Here is a 22,326-nt window from a genome sequence, read left to right on the forward strand (position 1 = left end):
AACCCACATATTGCGAGTTATGTACATCTATTGTGACGTACGAAAAAACAAGAAATGATAAAAATTTGAAGAGAAATTTGATTGAGAGAAATTTGAAAATTTCGATATTTTGGAGAGCTTAAAACTGAAATTTAAGGAAAATAGTAAAAATGTTCATCAAGTTAGACACTGAATTCTTCAAGGAGATCAGTTGAATAGTTTTATTATTCTATGGATAAACAACTTCTAAAAGTAAAATTCGAAATTCAGCCTTTATTTACAAAAACATATGACTTTGTTTTTGTTCGAATACATATGGGTCATTCCATGCCAAGTGACCGAGAAAAAGTTCAAATGTGTAATCGACATTTACGGATTGGAACCCAATTTTGCTAGATTGTTCGTTTTCGGTTAGAAAGTAAAAACCCAAAATTTGGTACGGATCGAACATTCCCTCGATTAATGGGCGTGCCTCCATTTTTAAGTAAAATACCCAATTTTGTCAATATCTCTTTTTTCTTTTGCTTATATCTCCGGAAATATTAAGTTTCGAAAGACACTATTTTCACATTTTCAAAGGAAATCATCCAAGGAATTCGAAAAAGATATTATTTTTAAGCACCAGTGCTGCCAAACATTTTTAAACTCAATTTGAAAACTAAATTTACATTTTTCTCTAAATGAAGACAATATCATGTCAAAAATTTTAACTTCATCATGTTCCGCATTTTTTTTACATAAGAATCACTCGTCTCCCCGAGGTATTCTTCGCCGATCCCGAGATACAACGTTTTAAAGTAAGCAGTTCCCCATTTTTAATGTAAAACTAAGAGCAAAATAACATTTTTTTTGAAGCAGTAATTCGCTACTCTTCTCTTCTCTATTAGCGAGATGCAAAACAGTTTACAAGGCTATGATAAAACAACTAACGTATGTTTTACGCCTTTTTGAAGTAACATTTCCTCATCAAGTGCTATAAATCAAACGAAAAACTGAAAAGCTGGCAACACTGTTAAGATAACTTTGCTATCTTATATATAAAAATGGATTTCTGTCTGTCTGTCTGTCGGGATGTTCCTTATAGAATCAAAAACTACTGAACCAATTGGTGTGAAAATTTGCATGTAGAGGTTTTTGGGGCCAGGGAAAGTTTTAATGATGGTTAGAGACCCCTTCCTACACTAAGAGAGGGGGCTCCCATACAAATGTAACACAAATTTCTGCATAATTTGAGAACTAATCAAGCAAATAGAACCAAATTTGGCATGTGGGTGTTTTTGGTGACAAGAATTTATTCTATGGTAAATTGAGACCCCTCCCCTCTTTAGAAGGGGAATTAAGACTTCTCTTCCCTTTAAGAGGGGGGCAAATTTCATCATAACTCGACAACTAATCAAGCAAATGGAACTAAATTTGGCATGTGAAGGTTTTCGAGGGCAAGAATATTTTCTATGGTGCATTAGGACCCCTCCCCACTTTAGGAGGGGGGGCTCCTATACAGATGAAATACAAATTTCCTCATAACTCGAGAACTAATCAAGCAAATAGAACCAAATTTGGCATGTGAAGGTTTTCGAGGACAAGAATATTTTCTATGGTGAATTAGGACCCCTCACCACTTTAAGAGGGGGAGCTCCTGTACAAATGAAAATCAAATTTCCTCATAACTCGAGAACTAATCAAGCAAATGGAACCAAATTTGGCATGTGAGTGTTTTTGGGGGCAAAAATTTTTTCTGTGATGAATTGGGACCCCTCCCCACTTTAAGAGGGGAGGCTCCTATACAGATGAAATACAAATTTCCTCATAACTCGAGAACTAATCAAGCAAATGGAACCATATTTGGCATGTGGGTGTTTTTGGAGGCAACCATTTTTTCCATGATGAATTAGGACCCCTTACCTTTTTAGGAGGGAAATACAACGAAATACAAATTTCTTCATAACTCTAGAACTAATCAAGCAAATGGAACCAAATTTGGCACGTGGGTGTTTTTGTAGGCAAGAATATTTTCTATGGTGAATTAGGACCCCTATCCACTTTAGGAGGGGGAGCTCCTATACAAGTGATAATACAAATTTCCTCATAACTCGAGAATTAATCAATCAAATGGAACCAAATTTGACACGTAAGAGGTTTTGGAGGCAAATTTTATTTCTATAGTGAATTGAGACCCCTCTCCTCTTTAGAAAGCGAGTTATGACCCATCTCCCCTTTAAGAGGGTGGTCTTCCATACAAATGAAATGCAAATTTCCCCTTATTTCGAGAACTAATCAAGCAAATGGAACCAAAATTGGCATGTGGTAGTTTTAGATGGCAGAAATTTTTTCTATTGTGAATTACAACCCCTCCCCCTTTTAAGAGGGGGGGCTCCCATACAAATGAAATACAAATTTTCTTATAACTTGAATACTAATCAAGCAAATGGAACCAAATTTGGCAGGTGGGGCTTTTAGGGGGCAGAAATTTTTTCTATGATGAATTAAGACCCCTCCTCTGTTTAAGAGGGGGGGCTCCCATACAAATGAAATTCAAATTTCCTTATAACTTGAGAACTAATCAAGCAAATGGAACCAAATTTGGCGAATTTATTTTATGATAGTTAGAGACCTCTCAACCCTTTGGTAGGGGGATATGGACTCTCATACAAAAAAAAACAGAATTTTTTGCGAAACTCAAAAACTAATCGAACTCGAGAAATTCGAGACTCTTTCATAAAACATTAGTCAATTACAAGACCACAAAAACTATCTATAGTAACACTAGATCATTCAGGACGAGACGGCCGCGAGTGTTGCTGGCGACCCGCCGTCGGAAGCGCCGCCCACTGGGGGGGAGGCAACTTCCCGCAGAAATCACTACTGGCTAGGTTTATTTGTTTTCCTAGGTCTACCTGGGTTTACTGGAACGAGCGACAGCGAGTAAGGAGAGGATCGCGAAATGGTACTTCCCACAAATTTTTTTTCCGTGAAATGGTACATTCCGCAAAATTGCAAATTTGTATATTAAACTACCCATTCCTGGTAACTAATAAGCATTAACATAAGCAGCAAATCAGCGTATCTGGCATTTTATAGTGCATGTTGTTGTATATTAGCATTTTGACTGCATAGGTGTTGTAAATTGGCATCCAAAATTGTATTCAAATTCTTCGTGTCGGTAATTAGCTGTAAATTGGCATTGTCAGCACTATAAGAAGGTTGTCAGTAATGTAGCTGTATATTTTGCCAAAATACCATTTAAGTAGCATTTAAGGCGACTTAAATGCTTATTGGCCTACATTTGAATAGCATTGGTGATACTTATTGGTTACCTAGGATGCTTTCATAGTTACGTAACTGCCAAAATGAATCATCTAAGGTTGAACTCCTCAGAAACTTGATCATCCGAGAAAGATCATCCGAGATTCATGATTTATGTACAACACAGGTTAATTTGTGGCAATACGAAGTTTGTCGGGTCAGCTAGTTTTTGATAAAAATAACAGTTCTTTATAAATTAATATATTTCAAAATGCAGCCGTTTTCAAAATATATGAAAAAATATTTTTTTATTTTAAATACGTCCTTTTCATATTCCAGTTGCTTTGCCTTGTCCGTAAAACGTCTAATAACCACAATGAATTCGCTACAACTTGTTCGAAAACATCTAAATCGTTCTACCTTGTACCGGATGGTAATTGTCGGAATATGCCGTTTATAAACAAAGAAAACTCTAGTGGTCCTAGCGGGCTACCCTGAGGTACTCCCGAATTATTTTGGAACCAACAAGATAAGGACGCACCAAGTTTTACTGCGATCTTGCGGTTTCGTAAATAACAATCAAGCCAGACTGTTTAACCAGCAATTACAGTCATCCAATTGAAAAAGCTTAACTAGCAGACTTTATTTTTATTTAATTTTATTTACTGCGTCTTCAGTTAATACTGTACAGACTTAAATATATCTAAGAACACTGTCTTACACAACTTTTAAAACGATGTCTGAAAATCAAACATATCTAAGTAATTCCGCAGACTAAACTAACAGTTAGGATTACCAAACGTTGGCGGGAGCGTCGCATGAAACGAAAAAGTTTTCCAGTCGTAGGAAGTCCGGGCAGTCATTCCGGTTGGTCAATATATGAAAAACAAACATTCTTTGCAGGTATATGCGTCGCTGATGCAAGGGTCCCAGCTTTATCAGGACGCATCGCTTTTCTCTGTGATTCATTCTAGGGCGTTCGTCGCAGCACGAAACGAACGGAACAACGTTGAACCCTTTCAATGCGAGCGATCTGGCTTGCATGATAAGGTACCCAGACTTGTACCTACAGCGTATTCAAGAATGCTTCATTCGTTTATTGTAGCTAAATCACCGGACGAGAAGTTTACTTTAACTTGTTTACTAAGACGACGTTTACTAAGACGACGAAACTATGCTACTTATAAGGCACTGCACGTACACGTTACGTTCTTCATCAGTTAACGTGTTAGCCGCGATTCTCAACGCGGGTATTCGTGGGAAGACTCCGTTCCTATGGAATAGAATAACCTCGTGTTTTTGTCTTGGCTTTTTTAATGAGGTCAGGCATTTAATTAGTTTTTTTATAACAATAGTTTTTAGTAGAAGAAAGTAATGAAACAAAGATGTTGATAGAGTCCAAAAGAATAGGACCAGGCGTGAAGGGAAAAGGGCGGAGTCCCCCTACTTGGAAAAAGGAGCGGTACACAACTTCTTAAGTGTTATTTCAATTACCTTCCTTACCTAATTTTCAGCAATGTGGATTCTTCTTATGGCTGAGTAACTTCGTTCACACCGTGTTGAACTGTTTGCAAATGAAATTACAACCTGTATGATTTTGTACCTGTATCATCATCGCAAACTACTAAGCAATTTACAAATCCCAAAAACCGTTCTTCAACGTTCAATTCTTTTGCATAACGGAATACGATGCTGTTGCACCTTATAACTTTTTGCTTCGTCCACCATTACTGAGAAGAAGCCACATGCTCGCACTTCTGTCGCAATTGTTTCAAAGGCACAATCGGCTGCAATGCAGAGAATTTTATTTTGTATGGTTGGACCACAGTAATTGATACTTTTGTTCAAGTGACTTGAGAATTACTCGTCACAATGAGCAAGAAGTTCAGAAAAATTAGTCCGATTCAAATCTTTTTTCCTTTGCTTTAATTACCAGTTACAATAATTGTTGATAAGCGTTGTAACTGGTATTTCATCCCAAATCTTACCAAATGTTGCTTCAAATTATCCACAGCCAATCCTTTGGTTCTCCCTAGTTTGCCTAGCATGTAACTCCATGTACACCGTAGAGGAAAGGCCACTCTTTCGAAGAAATAAAATTCAGAAAAATGTCTTCACACCAAACCTGTGAGCTTTCGCCTGGTGAGACGATGCAGAATATTGTTGGAATCAGCATGGTGCATTTTTGTAGGAAGGGAAGCAAATGGTTCTTCTAAACATTATTGATATAATATTTAGAGTTGATTTTAACACCAGGGAAATTATTGGAGAAACATCCCCATATTATCACCCTAGAAATATTCTGGAATCTTTGACCAGTATATTTATTCCAAGGAATATCAAAAATGAAGGTCCGCGCGTGAATTTGCTCAACATAAGTTCTATTTTAGCCCTATACATCGACATTTTGTAGGACAGTTTAACATGCAAATAATTTATGACAAATTGCTCCCCAATCGGACCCATGCATTTTACCGTTGCTGCTGCATAGTCAATTATCCAATTATCGTTTTAAAACCTTCCCACAAAAAAGCGCGATTTTAAAACGGTCCAATCGCAGCAGCAAAACAAAACCCAAACGACGCATAAAATAGTCTTTAAATCGTTGCCAACCTGTATTATGGTCGGTCGTTAAACTTAAGAGATAAAAACGAAACGAACCCCCCTTCTTGCCGAAGAAGGAAGGTGAGCAAATCTTCTCCGCCAGTATCGGGACCAGACTGGAATCCGTACCGGATTTGCTAATTAGTATGTGGAGAGTACTCGTGACTTGTGTAGAATAACCCCCTTTCGGTAGGTATTTCGCATTACTGACGCGTTCTTATCAGCTATAAACTGACATTGGTTGAATAAATAATGATTTATTTTTAGCCGCCGGCCGTCGCCAAGCAGGCAAACTTTACTGCCGGCTACAGAACTACGTTTTGCACAGTTTACTTTCGAATGCACGGAGCAGTGTGTGTAGTCGTTTGTTGTGAATTGTGTACAATATATCTACGCAGCAGATTCGAACAAATAACGAAACTGTGCGAGCTAATTTGGCATGCATGCGAATTTCGTTTTTTTTCTGCGCTGGTAACCATGCCGAATTTCAAACTCATTTTTGTCCAGAATTTGATAGTTTTTCTGATTTGTGAAAAACGCACAATTTCATCGGAAAGCAAATCTTCCGCAAAAGTGGGCAGGCCGTTTCTCCGCTTTCCAAACCCAACAACACTGGCTGGCCGCTCTGCTCGGTTGCGTTGTACCTACTGCTGCCCATCCGTCCGAACGATAGCAGGCAGGATTGAAGGAATTTTAAAATAGATCGCACATAGTATTACGTGATGTGACTAGCGATAAACTGGCCTTCAACTAGTTTGCATACGCGTCAAAAGCAAACACATCCATTTGACCGCACGAGTACCGTTGTCGACTGCTCGGCTGCTCGGTCAGTGTTCAGTTGCCGTGTAAGTTGTGAACGTTTGGGGACAAATTTGCGTTTGGCGTCCAATCCAACAACGATGATCATCATTAGCAGCGTTACGTCTTGTTTACCTATCAGGCTACGCTGTGGCGGCATCATCGGAGTGCCACCATCGAATGGCAGTTTGGTTCCCATATGACACTGGGAATGTTCAGTGTACCATGGAATATATTCCACCGGTTGGTGAGAATGGACTTTTTGTAAGTGTCGCGTGGGTTGATCTTTAATGGGTGTTCTATGATGAATGTTTGAAGTCATCAAGCAACTAAAACGTTATTTGATGAAAACATTGACCCATAAAATAACATAACCCTTTAACGGGTAAGGTCATTTGCAGACGGCCTTTTTTGCTAGATAATAAGGAAAAGGTGTTTACACCTTTCTTTGACATTTTGAAGCCAACATAACAGCATTCTGATCATGCGTTGCAGAGTTATCATTTTTCAAAAACAAGAATTCAACACCAAAAAATGCACTAATTGCGTCACCCTAAATGAACAGCAAAAATTACCTAGCAGTGACCAGCTAGATGTAAATCATGCATCCTGGAGTTCAAAATAATCGCTGTATCTAAAACAACTCAAGAAATCAAAGCACAAAATTCACTACAGCGCATAGCAATCAGTGAAAACTTTACCAAGGAATGAAATCTGCACTGTACTGGTGGTTCTGTACTACGAGAACCATGGTCCATTAACAGCTTTGTCAGGACAATTCAACACAGGTTAACACAATAGAACACCAAAAACTTCCCACTACTTCAATGAAGTCCGAACGTCCATTTGATAACGTGGAATTAACTGTTCCATCAGGTAAATATACAATGGGTATATTTCCATTCGAAGCTATCGTTGATACTACACGCACTTAAAGAGATCTTCTTCCACATGAACAAAACGAACAGGCTCTGCATGACGTAGAGACTTGCGTTTAGACAAGAATCTCTTATTAATACGACAACGCCGACTGTCTGATCCGCATTTGTCGTACCGAGAGCTCAATTACAGTGTACGACCAGTATGTTAGAGGGCTTCGAACTAAGATCGAGGGCTTGTTTCTGACTATTTCGAATGCAGAGTACAACATAATCGCTTTAACTGAAACATGGGAAGTCAATTCTGCACAATTGCGATTGCGACCCTATCGTTACAGGGAAAAATAGGAGGTGATGTACTCGTCGTGGCTTTGACCAAGATTAGTTCTCCAAATCGACGTCTCGATTTAAAAATAGTGAACAGGGTGCATGACGAATTTGCAGTAAATTTCAAACAGCCATTTCTCATGCTTGAGAAACAATATTCAGATATATCTGGCAACAGTGTTGAGTAAACTGAAAGATGTCGAAACAAGAAAATAATCGGTCAGCCGTCGTCGTTTTATTGCTCGCCAGAGCTAGCGTAAAGAAGATAGTTCAGTCGGTTAAAGTATCGGAAAGAACAGTATACTATATAAAGAAGGGTTGGGAAAGTGATAAGCTATCCTATACACCTAACCAGAAGGCATACAAGTGCTGTTCCATTACCACTGAACGGAGCAGGATCAGAAAAGTGGAAAGAATGATTAAAAAGAATCCAGCGAGGTCAATGAAGTCTGTGGCTCGAGGAATCGGGTGTTTCGGACTTCTCAATCCGATGAGTAATGGCCAAAAACCTTGGTTATAAGTCATATACGCTACGCAGATGTCAACTTACGAATACTGCGACCAAAGCACGGCGATTGGAAAAAGCTAAAAAACTTCTGAGTCGGTTGAAGCATCCTCATCATAATGATTCTGTAATCTTTTTCTCTGATGAAACATTAATTAGGATCGAAAGGCGAATCGAAAGACTGACAGGTGGCTTGCACCAGATCGTAGTCAGGTTCCTATCGTCATGTCAACAAGTTTCCGATCCATGTGATGGTTCTAGGCGTAGTCTCCAGCGAGAGGGATGTAATGCCTCCGTATTCTTTTGAACAAGGACTAAATGTAACAGCCGATGTGTACCTGAAGGTTCAGAAGGATGTTGTTGTTCCTTGGATGAAGGAGGTTGCTGTTGGCCGTCATTTCATCTTCCAACAAGAGCGAACCAGCACCTGCTCATAATGCCATCAAAACATAAAAATGGCTCGCTGAAAATGTTCCGGAGTTTTGGAAGAAGGAAATTTGGCCCCCTAGCAGTCCTGATATCAATCCTTTGGATAATTTTGTGTGGGGCGTCGTCGAGCAGGATACCAATAGGGCGCCTTACACCACGCTTAGGTCGCTTAAAGCTAAGATCATAGAGGTGATGACGCCCGGAAGCGTCTGCTCTGCTGAAAGCAGCAATAAAAGCGATTAAGCTTTCGCTGCTTGACAGCCATCGCCATAATTTAATAAAGCTTTTCAGTTTTCGCTCTGGTAAAAGCTAAATATCAGTTCGCTAGCTTTGTTATAAGTGTCAATTCGAACCCTCAACCCAGCTAGTTTAATGTAACTTAATCTCAGGGTCGGCTACCGATCTTCGGAGAACTCGTACGACCCGACAACTTACCAGAAACGCAGCGGACCACTCAAAAACGTCAAAGAAAGAAATGGAAAGGACTAGTGGCTCTTACTTATATAAAAAGAATAGGAAATTCAATGCATGAAAACTTTATTACCGTTCTATTGGCGCAGCGCTCGATGTCACAGGTCCGTGTCCGTGAGCAGAAAAGGTAAAGTTTTACTGACAGATTATTCTGAACGATTTGGTTTATAGCGACCATAATAAAATATCTCATAGAATAAATAATGAATTTTTAGCAGTTCATTAGTTCATTTGCAGCATGTGCGCATTATATTTTATCGTGCATATTGATATGATAGATAGATCAAATCAACGCGCTACAGAAATTTTACAATTTTCGAAAACTGGTTGTTTAAAATAAAAATATTCAGTTAGTCAATCTCAATCTAGTAAAATCATTTTAGTTGCTTCCTGTGACAGGAAAACCGACTGATAATATCTTTCTTTCTGCAAAACATTTTGCTTTGATGAATTTTTGTTTGCGAGTTAAAACAAAATATTAGAATATGGCAATATGGCCTCGCATAAAAAAATGGTTTTGGTTCGGTAACTTCGGTATTCTTCATAATGGCAGCGAAAAAACTGGTCAAGATGCTACCGATTTCACAGTTCTATAAAACTAACAGATTTATTGTGGTTTGCAAGCAACCGCGATAATATCAACTATGATTGGTGCACCAACCAGTTTTAACGTGGTAATATAAGCAGCCACAATAAATTTGCTTTATTAATAGTATTATTATGGTTTTCTAGCTAGCTATAAGTGTATTTGGACTCGTATCCTCTTGGTATTGCGCAATATCACAATAAAACCAGAGGTAATGTTTAATACCGCAACAAAACCTTTATAAAATTCAAGTAAAACCAAGTGGCTTTAGAATTATTACTTGGGCTAGGCTTTGCTTTTTGTCTTGTAGAGAATCTTTGGGTGAACATTTATGGATCAGGTAACACCGTTGATGTAGTCTATATAGAACCTGAGCTTGCAGTTGAAACCGACTTCATTGAACAGCATGTTGAATCTTCCTTTACTATAACTGAATCATTACGTTCGTGTGATCTTCTACTACATTTACTTACAATCTTACTTACCTTATCTTATTTACTTACAATCAACCACGGGATTACAACCAACCACGTCTAACATGGGCAAGCTCTTCTACTGGCTTCCTGATTCATATAAATCAAGATTTTCCAAATTTCGTGATCGAATTATCAACTTCATGAGTTGAAACGCTTGCGAGTAACCGCATTGAAGTAATATATCAACTATCGAAACCCCTTTGCAAAGTGTGAATTCATCTTCGCTAGTAGTTGTTAAAAACAAATAAAAGGTAAGGCCAAGGGCATACACGTTCTTCAGAACTTGACCCTTCTTTATCGACAGACTTCGCAAGCGGTTATTAGGGTACAGGAAAATTACAGGGCAAAGATCGTATTAACTCCATAGCGGCACCGCCCAGTCTAGATTCGAACATACGACGACCGGCTTGTTAGGCCAGCATCGTATCCTGGAGCTAACTGGACGAACGCTAGTAGTAGTTACCGAACATCAAATTGCCATCTTTACTCAAGATATATGCAGCGGAAGGAAACAGATCTGAGACGTAATCCAAAAACTATTACTGACAACCATGTTTCTTAATACTAAATTAGGCAGCTGAGTCTCGCGGGGAGACTTACAAACTATTTGCTGATCATTTTTCTAAAGTGTTTAACTGATCCTACCAGAGATTAATCTATAAATTCACCATTGAGTTTTGTGCCTAGTGACACCATTGCAATGATTTAGGTGCCGGCAGCAGCTGTAGAAGAAGTTTCAACTGTCAATCGAAAATTGAAATGTTCCGTAGCGGCTGAGCTTGACTCTAAAATAAATAAGATAAGCCCTATTCGATTCTGCGGACTTTTTTACACTAAATTATTAGGTTTTTAAGTTTTGTTTCCTCTAAGCCTTGATTGGAACAGTCCAATAAGGGTGAAAAATATTAAAAATAGGGATAAATAAGCAAAATGGGGCACTTCCCGATGATAAACAGGAAAGGGGTCGGCACCACGCGATTCTCCAGAAAATTTTACTTAAGATCACCTATATTTTATAAGCCTTCAGGCCGTATCTTAATTGAGTCCGTTTTTTCTCTCGTTTTTGCCCATAGTGCATTGCTCGGAAATATTGATTCGGTGCAACTCCTAGATCAGATTAAAGGATGTCCCACATCAAATTGCATCACGCAAAGAAACGCTGTAGAAAATTACCTATTGGATAATTACAAAGTGCAGAAGGCTCCAAATCGTGGCGAACGGCAAAATACGGTGGCAGAGTCACGGACCCGGAAACTGTACACCCAGATGCTGACGAAGCCTCATGGTTTAAAAAAAGTCCTGAAAATTTTTTAATTTGTCTATGTGAGGTAAATATTAATAGTTTTAGTTTTAACTTTTATTCATGTAGACAACAATGAATGAAAATAATTCCGAACTCAAAGAACTTTTTTCGCTCATTGACCACTTTTATCACTTCCGGATTTGTCCGAAAATCGCATGATGGCTTCACAATATCATGGATTGTTTACTTCACCCAATTAATAAGCCTTAGGGACTTTAAAAAGTATTTGAAGCTTTGAGAAGACTTCACAGAAATGAAAATTTAGCGGATGTCCCGAGAGCTCTGGAAAACCAACACGGGATTTTCTCTGTTTCACCAAGCATCTGTAACTGTCTGTGTCTGTCTGTTGACATCTTTCCCAAAGGGTTCCTCGTGTTGGTCGTGTTTTTCATAATTTCGCAAAATTCGGGTAAAGCCCCACTTTGCTCAATTTCCGTATGCTACGTGTACTTGTATAACGCTCTTCATATAACGCAGTTGTATACAAATATCATTGACTGTATATCTGATTTGAAAAAATTAGAGCATTAGACGTGGAAAACGAAAAAAAATATTGTAGATTATTTCCTCTCTGGTGCTTGTTCTGATAATTATGTTCGCAAGAAAATCAGAACTTGAGCTTCTTGAAAGTGTACTTTCTAAAAAATAGCCATTAGCTTGATCGCATGATTTCTACGATGTTGCCTAGCAGAAGACTAAAATATCTTATTTGGAGTGCAAAAAAATTGTAAATTTTTTTCGCGTGGAAGTCTAAATTTTTTACGGTTTTTCCATCGTTTGTAGCAGGAGATATTATATTCACACATTCAATATAATTAAAATATAATGCAATAGTTATCCGGGAGGTGCAGTTTGATGTTTGTTTGAAGTCATTTACTTTTCCTGTTCGTTAAACGCTAATTTGGCGATGCAAACAAACGTATTCTTCGCATATTTGTTCAGCTTCATATTGATTTATTGATTAATTAATAATATATTTGAAAATATGTTCTCAGTTCCTGACGATAAATCTGCATGTTCAAATTGCATATTTTTATTGTTTAAAAGGATGTGATAATTAAAGTGGAAATTATTCGCTATGCCAATTGAACTTACGATTGATTACGAAGCAAATCCAATAGTGATTTTTTTTAGAATTTTACCAACACATCTGTCGCGATTTGAAAAATTTGCATTGTTATTAGCTTTTTATCACCGTAATCAGCAACTGGCAACTTTCATTCAGACGTAATGCTAGCCGTTGGTTGATAGTTTTCTTTACGTTATTCCATTCTATTATGCAAAACAAAAAGAAATAGATGAGCACTGTGATTGGTATGGTTTGGCGAGTCCCCAACTTGGGCAAACTCAGTCTAAGTTGAGATTCATGTTTGTACGATGCTGGGAGGCACGCACATCTTGTGGAAATGGAAAAATTATTCCCATTTCTTTTCTGTCTGAAAATTTTTCTTTTCAACAAGTGACAGGTTTTTATCGTTTGGAATAGTTATGACAAAACGATGTTTCTAATAAAACTTATTTTCTCACATAACCAATGGCCGAACCGAAGGTTGGAGTCATGAAAATAGAATATTAGTTTTGCTCTATGTTTGAATATGAGTCATCTAAACCGGAAGCTGGTTGGTAAAAGGTAATTATTTTAATTTATTGTGTGCTATGATAACAAAAAGTCGAAGTATTCCATCTCGTGGAAAATTTTCCAAAAATTTTTGACGAAGGGCGACGTCTTACGTTAGTGGCTTCCGTTGAAGAGCATTGTATGCCAACGACATGATGTCGGGTTCCACAGGTATGTAGCACATTCACAGTTGTAGTCGCTGACTGCAACCGATAAAAATAACTAAATGTTAAATGTTTGTCATCCCGACAAGCTCACTCGATTTTTTCGGCAACAGCTGAATCAATTTGAACGAGCTCTTCGTTATGTTTGGAAAGCACTGTTATTTGCTCGAACACTAGTGGAATATTTTTTGATTAAATATTTAGTTCAAAAATATGTATCCAAATGCGTTCTTCGGACTTTACTTACGAGTGGTAGCAAAAATGTGTATATCATGATATATAGCAGCTACGGATAACTCGCATAGTTATCTATTCATCCATCATAGAACGCTTGGAAGGACGAGCCAATCTTTCGTTTGTTATACAGTTGGCCTTAGTTTATGCTTTCGGTAGCGTACTGCAAACGTGCTCGCTTAGATGGCAAAAAATTGCTTTGGAATCGCAGAAATGAACTGGTGGAATTCTTTGGTACTTTATTACTCTACAACATTTCGCATGACTGGAAAATGTATATAATAAAGTTATTTCAGCACTTGGACAGTGTTTGTTATACATCCTTTGTTTGAGAAAATAAAAAATATGAGGTTTGAGAGAAACATTTGAATCGTGTGTAAAAAAAATGTATACCGTCTACACTCCATAGATCTTTTTCGTTAAATAATTTCACTAATTCTATGAAAAAAAAACTATAACGGAGCAGATAACTCCAATTACAATTTTTCAGTTCTCGAACATTACAGAATCAAGCACTTTCAGTGGTAACAGCTTGAAGAATTAAACTCAACAAGAAGATTGGTATGCTGATATCCCTCACTTAGTCAACCCATCGCTAAGAATAAGGTAAAACAATCAGTAATACGACAAGACTGCTTAACCTTTCGTTACTCGCGCCAACTTCGATTTATAGGCATGCTAAAACCTAACAGAATTCACTCGAATACTAATGCCACATGCTGAAAAATTTATGAAATTTGAAAGATCTTGATCTGTGGATCAACTTTGCTGAAAACAGTTTTTTTTGTCTATTCCTTCATTGTATTGTTTTTTTGTCTATTCCTTCAATTTTTAATCTACATCTGTCACCGAATCTTGTTGATTGTTGGGTCGTTGATAACAGATCAAAGATGCCCTAGATACTGTTATGTTGTTTTGGTGATCTTAAAAAAATCTCGCAGCATGGTTTTAAACCTATTGTCATTTTCTGGTCTGTAAAACTTTTGTTTCGGCCACGAGCACTTCAAAAAAAGAAACCTAACATACAATTGTCATGGTAAAATGAATAACGAGAAAACAAAATAATTGATTTATGATGACTAGTTTCGTTTATCCTGTGTGTTACCACATTATTCGTAAAACAAGTATTATATGGGGTAACTTGCAACAGCTGGTAGATATAAATAACTGCGTTCCGTTAAGTTCACAAGACAAGTTATTATTTCTTTTTGCAACAAGCAATACTAAAAGCACAGCTGGAGAGTGTGAGATGCTTTCGGTAAGTCGGAAATACAGTAATGTTCCGATTTTGTCAGCCCAATGTTGAATTTTGGGCAGACAAAATGGGCAAACTGATAAAATCGGGAAATTTTTTTTTGAAATTTGTTTCAAAATTCAAGACTTAAGACGTTGCAATATCGAAGACTTCTACTAAAAACTAAATTTTAACCCTCAATTGGTCAACCGAAAGCTCAATGAACCGGGCACAGCACACTGGTCCAAAACCTTTTTTGATGCGCATTAGCTTTGAGCGGGAAAACGTGGGTTTAGGTTGATGGAACGTTTCGTAGACTTAAAATTAAAAGTTCTATTCGTCCAGCGGAATTCAAATTTTGATTAATCTCCCTAAAAGTGAAATAAAAGATTTATTTTTCCTCAGTTTGGATATAAAACATTGAAGTGTTCTGCAAAGTTTTACAGCATATTATTACAAGAAATTTTGCAGAAGACAGTAACCTTCTATCTCTTCACCAAAGATAGAAAAATCCTATTTCTCATAAATGAAAAATCGTTAAAATCAGTTTTTCTATTTTAACTGTTTTTATAGTTGTTGTGTGACTTTTTCATGTTTTATAAAGTTGTACAAACAGTAAAAATACACAACATTGCTGAATATAGTATATCTCTATCTTTGCTTGTTTAGGAACTATAGAACTTTTACTATAAAAATACCCCAATTTTGACCCTAAATTACTCGCAAGAAGGCATCATTTTATTCAAAAACTCTCCCCAGAGAATCGAAATAGTTTCAAGCAGGCAGAAAAGTTTTATAAATTATGTTTAAAAGCACAAAAGTTAAACAAAATTTACAGGCTGATGAAATCGGGGGTAGACAAAATCGGAAGCTCACAAAATCGGAACATTACTATGCCAATTTTTCTCGGGATATACTGAAAATAGCCACACAAGAGGCCAAAAATAAAATATCATCGCTAAGAAAGATCGGCCAACAATATGATAGTGTCTAGTTACGATCAGACGTAATGTAATGAACATTCATATATTACGTAACCAAGATTTTAAACTCTCCCGCTCCCTTTGTAACGCGACTTTGTATAGTGGGTGACGTTGTTACGACATGTAATGCGTTGTTACACAGCCCTCGCTGCCCTAAATGCGTATATATGGTCTGTATGGTCCTTACAGAAAGCAGCTTTATCGAATCCAAATACGGAATGTCAACTGCTACAACTTAAATTCGTAATTTATCCCGGTTCACAGCTGGTGGTGCACAAAGAGCCCTCTTTGTGTAGTACTCAGTGTAATCCACGTATGCATCGTAAATTAAAAGATAGAGCAATACCTCGTCCAGCAATTTTGTAGGCAACGCTCTATAAATGCCCCATACATTACTTTTTCAAATTTAGCCTGGTTAAGCTGGCACGACCACATAAATAAAAATAAGTAAAATCGCACAGAGCACAAAGAGCAGGACAACCATGTTTTAAGTCCTAAGTTACTTCAAATTTCACTGCCGATCCAATTTTAATTCAACATAGTGTCCCATTTTTGCATCGTGTCGACGAGCGCAGAACAAGTTGACCACGATCCTGAGGAGGAAAAACGCCAGAAGGAGGACAGAAGAGCTAGAATAACTATTCCAAGCTAACAAGACGCGAGAGTTCTATGAAAAGGTAAACCAAACTCGTAAGGGACCCACGTTGAAGGGATCCGATATGTGATAGGGACGAGGAGGTAAACCTGGTCACAAACGAGCGCGAGATGGTCGACAGGTGGAAACAGTTCTTCGATGAGCATCTCAACGGGGATATAATAGGAGTCGCAAAGGAAGTTAACCTAGGACTGCCTACATGAAAACAGTAATAACAGCGTGCCGGCTCCCGATCTTGAAAAAATCGGCCTGCTTTATAATAATAGAGCTACCAGAAAGGAACAACTTCCGGCACAACTCAACAAAAATGGCAAAGAACCGCTAGCGACGGCGCTTTACTAGATAATTTCAAGGATTTGGGAGGAGGAGAAAATACCGGAGGTGTGGATATAGAATGTGGTTTGTCCCATCTACAAAAAGAGCGATCGGTTCGATTGCTGTAATTACTGTGGCATTACGCTGATCAACGCCGCCTACAAGCTGCCCAGATTTTATTACGTCGCCTATCCCCAAAAGCAAGAGAATTCGTAGAGCGGTACCAGACGGGTTTTATGGCAGGGGGTGAGAGCAAATTCACTCTCCGACAGAAATCCTCCAGAAATTTCGGGAGTACAATGTGCTCACGCATTATATTTCCATGGACTTCTGGACAGCATACGATACAGTCGAGCACGAACAGCACTGACACATGATGCACTAGAACGGTTTTCCGGACGAACCGACGCGACTGATCAGAGCTGCCGTCGAGCGAGTGATGTGTTTCGGGGGAAGCCACGGGTCCCTTCGAATCGCACAAAGGGTTGCGGGAAGAAGATGGACTGTCCAGTATGTTATTCAACATCGCTATTGAAGGAGTGATCTGACGAGCGGGCATTAAAACGAGAGGAACGATCTTCAACAAGAGTATCCAATTCCTATCCTTCGCAGGCGACCTCGACATCATTACTAGAAACCATGGGAAGGCGGAGGCAATCTACGCCAGACTAAAAACGGAGTCTAGAAGGATTGGGTTACAAATCAATGCGTCCATCAATGAGTTCCTCTGATTGGGATCTCTGGACACCGCCGACAGCAATACGAGTAAGGGGATTCAACGACACATTTGAGCTGGAAGTCAAACCTACTTCTCCTCCGCAAGACGCTTCGATCAAGGAGCATACACCGCCGTACAAAGCTGACGATGTACAAAACGGTAGTCCTCTGCGGACTTGATACAGTCACTTTACTTGCGGAAGACATACGTGCACGTGCAGCATTTTTTCTCAGCTTTACAATAGTGGTCTTAAAATGCAAATCGATTGGGGGGCGCATGGTGAAAACGACCATTTTTTGATAAAATCCAATATGGCGACCAAATCCAAGATGGCCGCCGAAAAAAATTTTACTCCATTTGAAAGCCCTGTTCTTCTTCTTTACAGAACCGGGCCATTTGTTAGTTGTTTCATGGCAAATTTATGAAATATCACTTGATATAGATCTCAAGGTTTGCTCAAAATGCAACTTTTTTTGAAACCGTTAGGCCCCTTGGCGAACGAGGGGTCCACTGTTTCGAAGTATCAAAAGTGTAGTTCTTATTTTTTAACCATTTTCAACCAATTAGGCGCAAAAGTTCCAATATTTGAAGACCTCGTTTCAGTAGTGGCCCCGTTTCAGCGAGAATTACTCAGTTCTATTTTGCTATTTTATCATTATCTTTATGAGCATTTGATTTGTGATGTTCTGCTCTAGAACTTTAATGCGATTTGAGAAGCTTTAGAGTTTTGGCTTCCTAATAATAAAATACATCTGTAATATTTTTATAGCTACAGAGCAAATAGAATTTCGAATAATACAGGGATACCTCGATATAAGACAGCCTCGTTATAAAACAACCTCGATATAAGACAATTCGATATTAGACAATTTTGTCTTATATCGACACAAATCCCTTTGACATAGCTGGTAACGATACCAGAGCTGATTTTCCATTCTGAAATCGGCGCCATAAAGATGTTCATTATTTCAAAGTAACCCCAAAAATAATAAAAAACTAATAGTTCAAACAATAATAAATAGTTCAAAAACCGTAAACACATAACACAGACCTAAAAATAAAAAATAAGAAAACTTATCCAATTTAATTCTACTATGTGTATTTTATTCAATGACAGATACGTATTTCGCCTACGACTTGCAGGCTTCCTCAGTGTCTGTTTTCGAACTAACTTCTACTAAGACGCTCCAAAAACTTCAGACATAACACAGAGCAAAACTGGTGACCGCTAATGCAATTTTTTTTAGAAAACCATGTTTCGATATAAGACAACTTTTAGAAATTATAAATTGTCTTATATCGAGGTATCCCTGTCATTGGCGGAACTAGCGCTCATTTCTAGGGGGGGCTATAGCCCCCAGCATTTTTTCGACCATTTTATTTCCTTGGCATATTAAAATTAAATGTACATTGATGCATGGGAACTTTAAGTTTTGATGCATATAAAAATTACTCTCAAGTTTTTATTATGTAAAGTTATCTAACTATAGTTTTTTCTTAAATTTAAAAATCCAGCCTAATTTTTCTAGGGGGGGCTAAATGTCTCCTAGGGGGGCCCCCCTAGCCCCCCCCTAGTTACGCCAATGATCCCTGTATAGGTGAAATTCCAAAACCATAGACAAACAGGGGTATACGTTTAAATTGTGAACGTGCTCGAATAAATGCCTCAACAACTCGACTACGTTGCAATCGGTTGTAGAAGACTACTGCAAAAAAAAATTCTTCATCTAGCTTACGAAAAATTCAACGAAAGGTATTTCAACCGACCAACAAGCGTTTTAGACGCACTTCTACTCGTTTATGGCCGTGTGTTTATCCAGCCACTCTTGAATTTTTGCTCGATTTATTTAGGCATTTCAACTACCACCGGAATTCTAACAGCAACGGCGCGCTGTCCGTGTTAGACGACGGGATGTGTTGAATGATACATCTCGGACATCGTCGAGCGAGAGTTAGTAGGTGGCTTGAAAATGCTTTTATTTTTTTTTTTTGCTTTCGTTAAATTCACACTCACACATACGTTTTTAACGTGTCAAGCTATGACTTTGGTTATCCAACTAAATTCCCGAGAATGAGAAGTTATGAATGTGAAGTAAAAATTAAATAAAAATCCTACGTTTGAAAGTTTCGGTTTTTGATTGCCCTCTTTGCTTTCTTTGCTTAAAGTTTTTCAAATCCATTATTTTTTAAGTAAATGATTTTTGGTATTATTTTTCGGCACTATTATCTTAGTGTATAATTAAAATGCCTTTATTGTGTTAAAGGAAATATTTTAGTGTTTTTCTTGGTTATGTCACATGTTATATCAGGCAAAATAATCGTTTAACAGTTTTTGCACTAGCAACATAAGAAAAAAAAACCGACAGTTTCAACCGTTGCGGCACGATGGAGACAGTCGCTGCCCGCGACGAGATACGTGTCTGATGGTCTGGCAGAGACAGTCACGGCGACCGACCGACCGACCGACGGTTATCTTCCTTCCGGCAACGTTTTCAGGTTCAATGTTACAAACGGTTGCCTTGAGTTTCCGCCCTTTCCTGTATTGGTTGTTTTTTCGTTTGTTTAAAACACTTTTCCTCGACAAGTGCCCTTTGATCTGGTGGGTGGGTTTTAGTCCGTTGTTGGTGGATTACTCGTTTGTGCTGAGTTAATCCTGTGTCCTTTGAGGGCGAAAGTTTCTTTTTGAATTTTATATAATTAACCCTCTTGATGACCATTTTAATTTTTAATCAGAAAATGCAGAAAATGGTTAGTGCTAAGGTAAACAAATTCAGTGTGAACTAATTGTTACCTAGCGGGGGTGTCAGTATGACAGTGAATTTGCAATCACATTTAAAGAAATGCTAAATTTATAAGCCGGTGTCAAAACGTATTCATATATTTTTAATAAACAAAGTTTTTTGCATTTTTTCCAGTGCGGATATAAAAGGCAATGGATTAGTAATCGTTTTTGGATTCCAATGAATCTTTAATGAGGATGACTTGTTATTTAGGAGAGACGTCATGAGTCTCTTTTTTGTAATCAAAAATGATGCGCATGATTTATTCATGGAATTTAAATAGGTTTTTGGATGCGGTGATGATTCATTTAATTGTTCCTCTATTTTAACATTCCTTTATATTTTTAACACCAAGTTGTTAGAAAGCAACAATTTTTGTCACTCGCTTTAATGCTTTAAAAACATCTAGATTCGATGTAAACAGTTTGGACGAAAATAATTCAACGCATTGTCTATTTTTAGCGTGACGTCGAGCATCTGATCTGATGGATCGAAATTGGCCTTGAATGCGAAAAGGTAAACAAAAACACTTAATCCGGCCGAATCAATCAACGAACATAAAAAAATGGGAAGGGGAACTGAATGCCGACCGAATGATCGCATTGTTCCGCCCTCTGGTGGTGATATGAAGTGGGCATCGTGGCCGTTTGCCGTTTACAAGATGCGAAATTCGAAGGCAGCAGCAGCAGCAGTTAGCCGGCCACGCGATGAGTGATGATTTCACTTTTGGCTATTTGGGGAGCTATTTATAGGAAGAATCCTGTATCGCGGGGTGAAAAGTGAATGAGCTAATTCTGATTTTTTTTATTGTGACTCGTGTGTTTGCCGGTGGTGGATGAACGGCGCGGCAGCAACCTGATACGATTTTGATTTCGAGTCAATTTCATTTTGGTCAATGCCAAACGAAGTGATCATGAAAGGTACTTCTGTTCATCTAAATTAACTTATTTTGAATTTCATTATTTGGTTAAAGAAATATGAGGGTAGCTTTTTTATGAATTCGCGAGATGGACACAATCGGGTTAACATTTTTTTCACTAAACCACATGGTTTAAAAGTGATTGACAAGACATAAATGCATGGAACCCAAGAACCCAAGTTTAGTTGCCCCCATTTGACAGCACATCATGCAAGGTCCGTGCGAAGCTAAACCAAAAAGGGATTCGCCATTACTGGATGCCTCGGCAGTTAATTTTCAGCATACTGACAGTGATCCACCGCATTTTGTCAGCGAATTGATGGACAAGAAGGGATGCTGCTAGCCCGACTTCCGTCAGTCAGCATGAGTTGACAGCCTTCTAATAGCAAATTGTTCACTTCTGTTCACATATGTTGTAAGCTTCGTTCCAATCCAAGACAGAAAAACTTTATTTAACATTTTATTTGATTTATTTAGAAAATTAAATTCATTGTTTTTCTCACCAATCAACCGAATCAACGACACGTGTTATTAAATTCATTCATCGTTCCAATAATTTCCAATGGATACAAAAAATTTTCGACAGAAGCCTTATTTAAATCAAGATATTCGGAATGATGGATTCTGGTTAATGACATACAAAAAGAATATTCAAAAATATGTACTGGGAGGTGGGAGCAGACTGAAACTTTTTTTCATTTCCACGAATTCGCCATAGCCCCTGGCAGTTTCTTCGCTTTCGTCCCATTCCAGGAGTTGCAGTTGCAGTTTGAACGCAGTTCCCTAGCTAAGCGACATTACGTTTCCATTTCAAAGCCGTATGCCGTTTACATTGTGCCTGCAATTGTAGGAAAATACCGCCATTCGAAACTCATCTATAAATTAGCTCGAAACGACAGGCAGCTCTCAATTTCTGTGAACTTGTCCAATTATCACCGATGACGTCGAATGTGCGAAAAAGTTTAATTTTCACAGTCACAGGCCTGATTTGTTCATCGATCGAGTGAAACGGGCGTCGAATGACGATTTAAAAGCTCTATATTTGGAAACTGTATTAACACGCTCCGTGAATGGCTATACCACACCGAGAACTGAATGTATATTATT

The 22,326-nt window shown here is 38.2% G+C and overlaps 1 protein-coding gene across 4 annotated transcripts in view; it reads right to left on the reverse strand.

Annotated features, from left to right (window-relative positions):
* Nucleotides 1–22,326, reverse strand: part of LOC128738277 (receptor-type guanylate cyclase Gyc76C-like) — a 161,506-nt gene that overhangs the window by 124,240 nt on the left and 14,940 nt on the right. The window contains exon 1 of one of the 4 annotated variants that reach the window (XM_053833286.1): nucleotides 10,493–10,503. The exons of the other annotated variants lie outside the window; for them this stretch is intronic. The gene's annotated coding sequence lies outside the window, so the exon portion shown is untranslated. Of the gene's footprint in view, nucleotides 1–10,492; nucleotides 10,504–22,326 lie in introns of those variants that run through there. 4 annotated transcript variants of the gene reach the window in all.

Source organism: Sabethes cyaneus, chromosome 2 (genome assembly GCF_943734655.1).
Source record: "Sabethes cyaneus chromosome 2, idSabCyanKW18_F2, whole genome shotgun sequence".
Taxonomy (NCBI): domain Eukaryota; kingdom Metazoa; phylum Arthropoda; class Insecta; order Diptera; family Culicidae; genus Sabethes; species Sabethes cyaneus.